This window comes from Lithobates pipiens, unplaced genomic scaffold (genome assembly GCF_037356315.1).
Source record: "Lithobates pipiens isolate NorthernLeopardFrog02 unplaced genomic scaffold, aLitPip1_a1.2 Scaffold_18, whole genome shotgun sequence".
Lineage (NCBI taxonomy): Eukaryota > Metazoa > Chordata > Amphibia > Anura > Ranidae > Lithobates > Lithobates pipiens.
The window spans coordinates 634,372,270-634,379,167 of NW_027507758.1; the positions used below are offsets into that span (position 1 = coordinate 634,372,270).

Genomic DNA, 6,898 nt, shown 5'->3' on the forward strand with positions numbered 1-6,898 from the left:
TTCTTCTGTACGGTATCTATGACCAGCCCCAAGTACTGTAATCTCCTTGATGGTTTTAAGGAGGATTTTTCTAGGTTGAGTATCCAACCCAGAGATTCCAGGTAGTTTACAGCTGTGATCAGACTTCTGGTTAGACCTGAGACTGAATAATCTATTAAAACTAGATTGTCTAAATAGGCTAGGACCGTTATGCCTTGATCTCTTAATCTGGCTAAAGGAGGTGCCAGAATCTTTGAGAACACCAGTGGTGCTGTGGCTAGACCGAATGGCAGGGCCACAAACTGAAAATTATGATTTTCTATTTCAGAGCGCAGAAATTTCTGGTGAGTGGGAAATATTGGCACATGGAGATATGCATCCTTGATATCGTTTGAAGCCAAAAACTCCCCTCCTTACAGGATGGAATCAACCAATTGGATTGACTCCATGCAAAAGGATTGGATGTTTAAGTGCCGATTCAGATCTTTGAGATCTAAAATGGGTCTTACCTCTCCATTTGGTTTTGGAACCGTGAAAAGGTTTGAATAAAAACCTGTGCCCTGTTCCTCTAAGGGAACCTCTGATATCACCAACTGGGATAATGGATGATCCAGAGCTAGAAAGAGAGACTTCTTTTTCTCTGGATCCTTGGGAACATTTGATCTTAGAAAACGAGGAGACGGAAAGTCTCGGAACTCTAGTTTGTAACCTAGAGAAACTGAAGAAGCCACCCATCTGTCTTGACATTGTTCCTGCCAGATCTTTGAAAATTGCAGGAGCCTTCCCCCCACACAAACGAGCGGGGGCACCCCTTCATAAGGAGGCTTTAGCATTCTGCTTTGTGGGCTTTCTGCCCCAAGATCTTTTGACCCTGGTCCTGCCCTAGGGGTCTTCCCCTTGAATCTGACGGTTGAGGCCATCGAGTTTGCCTATAGGCTGATGCCCCTGGCACAGGCGAGGAAACACGCTTAAAGGAGAAATGTTTGAACTTCTTCTTTACTGGTAAAAGAGAACTTTTCCCATTAGAGATCCTTTGGAGGTATTTATCCAGATCGTCTCCAAATAGCCATTAACAATGAAAGGGGAAACTGGTCAAAAGCATTTTACATGGTGCTTCGGCTGACCACTTTTTCAGCCACAGAACTCTGCGAGAATGCACTAGTCCAAGCATAAGCCGTGAGGCTTGAATGATAGATTCTTTCATAGCATCTACTGTGAAACATAGTGCGTCTGATACACCAGCCCATTGCTGGTCCTGCTGATCAGGCAGAATTTTAGGTATCTCCACAAACTGGTTAGATGAAGGGGTACTGTGAATAGATCTGGCGCTATACCTGTATATGAAAATACCTAATAATGTGCTAGATTAAAAGTGTTACATCAATCCGGTGTATAAGTGCCAATTGTGCAATATATTATTCTAGTGTTGAAGTAAAAATGTAAACTATAACCAAAAAAATCAAAAAAAAAGTTTTTCGCCAACAATACAAATTCAGGGAAAGAGAAAGAACAAACCAATTTTAAACATTCTGAGCTGAGAAATAATTCAATTTTTAACCCCAACCAGCAACAAAACGAGGGAATCAAAGTTTTTAAAAAATTAGTTGAAAAAGACATTAGGGAATTAACAATCAAACCCTCCAAGAAGAAGGGCATCTGGAAGACCATAAAACAATTGGAAAAAAAGAAGGATATAGTCATAAGACCAGCGGACAAGGGCGGTGGACTGGTCATACTTAATAAAATAGACTACGAACAAGAAATGGCCAATCTTTTAAGCATTCCGGACACTTATCTACAATTAAAGAAAAATCCAAAAACGGCATATAAAAACAAACTAAAGAGCTATGTTCAAAAAGGCCTAAACAAAGGGATTCTCAACAAAAAAGAAGCCCAATATTTAATCCCAAAAGCACCAAAAACTCCTGTAATCTACTATGTCCCAAAAATCCACAAGAGCCAAACGCAACCCCCGGGGAGACCCATAGTGAGTGGGATCGACTCCCTTTTTTCAAGATTGGGAGCATATGTGGACGGTTTTTTACAACCGCTGGTAACCAAAGGCAAATCTTACTTGAGAGACAGTAGACAACTGTTGAAGGATTTGGATAACGTTAAGATTGAGGAAAAGGACTTATTAGTCACTATTGATGTCAATTCTCTATACACCAACATAAAACAAAAGGACGGTCTCAACGCGGTAGAATGGGCCCTCCACAGAAGATCAGACTTAAAACAAGAACAAATAGACTATGTACTTGAAGGACTAGACCTAGCGATGAAACATAACCACTTCTGGTACCAAGACAAATATTATGTACAAACCAAGGGAGTTGCTATGGGGGCTAAATACGCACCCAGTGTAGCAAATTTATTCCTGGACCACTGGGAGGAAGAGCAAATTTATGGAACCCCCAGAGAGAATTTAAAAATGTACAGGAGATATATAGACGACATTTTAATAGTCTGGGGTGGTTCCCAAGATGAACTACGGTCCTTTTTGGAAGAAATAAACTCTAATATTTATGGCATCACATTCACTGAAAAATGCGACACTCAAAGCATAGACTACTTAGATCTACAAATTTTTAAGTCAGAAGGATCACTGGGTACAAAAACCTTCTTTAAGGCTACGGATAGAAATGGGTATATACCTACGTCAAGTTGCCACCATCCAAGATGGATAGGCAACATACCCAAAGGGCAACTCCTAAGAATATATAGAAATTGCACTAAAAGAGAGGATTTTGACGCACAAGCAGAGGCTATCATTAGAAGATTTACACAAAAAGGATATAAGGAACCCTACCTCAGAGCCCTCAAAGAAACTATAATGAAAACTGAGAGGAAAAAACTAATAGAGGACAAAATGACCGGCAGGAATAAGAAGAATATAGAAATGGCCTTCTTCACAGGTTTTAACAGACATCATAAACAAATAGAAAAGATCATAAAAAAACATTGGCCAATTTTAAAAACGGACGAAACGTTAAAGAAATTATTACCCAATAACCCTGCGTTCATTTATAAGAAGGCCCCTAATCTAAGAAATAAATTGGTTAAAAACACGATCGACCCCCCACGACATATAACAATTAGTAAACACCTAAAAGGTTTTTTTAAGTGTGGACAATGCCTCCCATGTCGCAAAAGCAAAAAAACCCAAAGAAAAACCACTACATTCGTGTCAGTTACCAACGGAAGGACATTCCCCATAAAAGAATTGATTTCCTGTAAAAGTACGCATGTGACATACGTCATAGAATGCCCGTGCCGCAAACAATATGTAGGAAGAACAACACGGGAACTACATATAAGAATTGGTGAACACATTAAAAACATTAAGAAGGGATATGACAAACACAGTGTCTCACGGCATTTTAGGGATTTTCACAACCAAGATCCCAACCAAATGATTTTTTATGCCATTGACAAAGTGAAGGGACACTGGAGAGGTGAAGACATGACTAAGAAGATTTCACAGAATGAAACAAAGTGGATTTTTAATTTAGAAAGTTTACATCCAGCAGGAATGAACATAGACCTGGATTTGAATTGTTTTATAACTAATTTTTAAATTTTCAATTTTTAATTTTTAATTTTTAGTTTCAATTCAATATATTAATTTTATAAAGAAACATATTGTTTCCACATCTTCTTTTTTAATAATCCCATTCTTAATACACCCAGAAGGAATACAACCCTATCCATACGATCATTGAAGAAAATATATTTAATGTTTAATTCCTGATCAAACACAGTTTACAGCATCTCGGGTCGAATGTTGTCCACCAACTAATAATGCTAAAATTGCATGAATACAATTTCACTCATATTACTTTGGAAGAAACAATTTCGGGTCGAAGGTAACATCATAGCACTGAGGGTCGAAGGTTATCTATTCAACTAACGAACACTTCAAACCATTATTTCTAATAAGGAAAATAGTAAGGGCATACTCAACCATTTTTGTACTTATACTATCATTGAAGAAACAAGTATAGACGTTTATAGGTCAAATTTTGGGTCGAAGGCAAACTATAGCACTGAGGGTCGAATGTTATCTATTCAATTAACGAATATTCCAAACCATTATTTTTAACAAGAAAAATAGTAAGCAAAGAAGAGCACATTTAATCATTGAAATAATCCTCTCTTTTGCATATATACATACAGGTAGCCGGGAAACCAAAACATTCTACATCAAGTTAATTTTATTAAATATTATTTACCTCACCTCAATCCAATCCTTCAACTCTATTTTTATTTTTATTTTTAATTTTCATAGTTTATTTATATTTTTTCATATTTTTACCTTCCACCTCATTCTTTCAGCTATTTTATCCATTACACACATATGGTTTTATCACATTTTTTACCTTTCTTTCCCTCCGTATTACACAATTAAATCCAAATTTTACCCGCTAAAAGCCTCTATCGGTTCTAGGACTGACTAGTAATACTTTCACAGCACGGTCTGTCTAGTGACAACGTCACTCATTTTCATGTTTTTATCATCAGTTTTATTTGCAATTTGTATTCATTATATTTATATGTTATATGTAATTTGTATCTGGTTTTATTGAGCAGCATAATCATATTGTAACAAACTAGTATACATATATAGCTCTGCATGAAATACGGTCGGTAAGCTAAACGGCAGAATACTGCATAGGATGATAGTAGGAACACAATCACCACCGCGCTCTATTCGACATATGGGCATTCCCACAGTTAAAATGGCGGCGGTTGTCCGCGCATGCGCGATAGGTGTATTGTGTCCTATAAAGAGCGTGAGGTGTGTAAAGATGGCCGCTCCGGATGACGTCCTAGTGACGAAACGCGTAGGGCGTGGCCTATCGAATACACACTTCTAATACAGACGGCGTGGAAGCCGAACGGAACGCTCGCAGCCGCTTCCATATCTTTCATATTGCATCGTTTTTATTGCATCTATTTATGCCATTACTTCCACCAGAATGTGTGAGTAGTTTTAATTATCTTCTTAAATAAATTGATTCATACGGTATCACACTATGGATGGTCCTCTCTTTTAATATATATATACTGTGGCACACTCCACCTGGAAATAACGAGGGATCCTCAGCAGCCCACTTGAAGCAAGCCAGAGAGCGACACAGTAGCTCATACTGTGAAGGCTGATCCACCCCGGACGGGGTTATTTTTCTGGTGAGAGTACATCCTAGAAGTGTCCACAATGCATGAAGAATAGTTTTTGGATCCATCACATCCCCTCCTTTACCCACGGGATATCCCCCATTAATTGCACTGCACTAGAGACTTCTTGCTTTTTTACTAATTTATCTTTTATATATTTTTAGATTTTCTCTCTGTATACATTTTTATATATTTTTTGGGACAAATATTTAATAATTTTAAATTTATTTTTATTTTCACATTTTTTATTTATTTTTATTTATTTTTTCACTCCCAATATTTGGCATGTTTCACTTGTTGTACTGATATTTATCACATATTTATTGTACATTTTTATCATTGCATGCATAGACCTGATTGTCACATCTGTGCACTTTAAACCCAACTACTGGGTTAATTTTGTGGTTCATATTTTACATGTATAATTTTCATCTCAGTTATCACCAACATATTAAGTAGCTCACAGGTTTAAGGTATTCATATGATCTAGAGTTTATTAATTTAGGCTTTCCATTGCACTTAAGCTAAATTTTACATTTCTAGCCAGCACGCTGGCAAATATTTATCAGGGCGACAAATATTCTATATACACATTTTTTTTGATTTTTTTGGTTATAGTTTACATTTTTACTTCAACACTAGAATAATATATTGCACAATTGGCACTTATACACCGGATTGATGTAACACTTTTAATCTAGCACATTATTAGGTATTTTCATATACAGGTATAGCGCCAGATCTATTCACAGTACCCCTTCATCTAACGTTCTCCACCCCACCAGGTGGATATTAATAGAGGCAGCTCTTACCTATTTTATTAATTTTTTCTTCCCCTATATTTTATATGTGATACTTTTTATATATTTTTTATTCACTTTATACATTTTCTACATAAGCTCCATAGCGCAACCTATTACCTTTATTCCTTCATCTCCACAAACTGTTCCTTAATTGACTGAGATACACCATTGGGCGCAAGAACCAGCTGTGCTACTGAACTTGCTAAAGACATATTGCTTTTAGAAAGAAGTTCCAACTTTCTATCTGTTGGATCCTTTAACATTAGCGCATTATCCACCGGACATTTGAGACTCTTGTTCACTGAGGCGATTGCAGCATCAATTGCTGGAACCCCCCATTTGTGCCAACCTTCAGGATTTTTGGGGTTCCTTCTCAGAGGAGCCCCTTACCTGGACCTTGTAAAAGACTCTGCCAGAAACTTTCGTGCCACTATGTACCGTATATACTCGAGTATAAGCCGAGATTTTCAGCCTCTTTTTTGAGGCTGAAAGTGCCCCCTCGGCTTATACTCGAGTCACCGCTGTCTGACTGCTCGATCAGCGTATCGAGCAGACAGACGGCGGACATTAAAATTCAAAAGCCGCGCCTCCTTCTCCGCCTCCGCCTGTGATAGGCGGAACACTGAATTTCCCAGCAGTCAGTGTTCCGCCTATCACGGACATCCGTTCATTCTCATACTACGGACGAGTATGAGAGGATGTCCGTGATAGGTGGAACACAGGCTGCTGGGAAATTGAGTGTTCCGCCTATCACAGGCGGAGGACGGAGGCGCAGCTTTTGAATCGTAGAATGGCCGCCGAGAAGAGCGGCGATCCATTGGCACGACACGGGACGGAGGAGGCACGGGACGGAGGAGGCACGGGACACCGGAAGGCACGGGACACCGGAAGGCACGGGACAGAGGAGGCACGGGACAGAGGAGGCTCGGGACGACGGC

General features: G+C 38.8%; 1 protein-coding gene across 1 annotated transcript in view; it reads right to left on the reverse strand.

The window, feature by feature from the left end:
* LOC143989539 (uncharacterized) overlaps positions 1 to 6,898 on the reverse strand; it is a 427,264-nt gene that overhangs the window by 72,269 nt on the left and 348,097 nt on the right. The window lies entirely within an intron of this gene.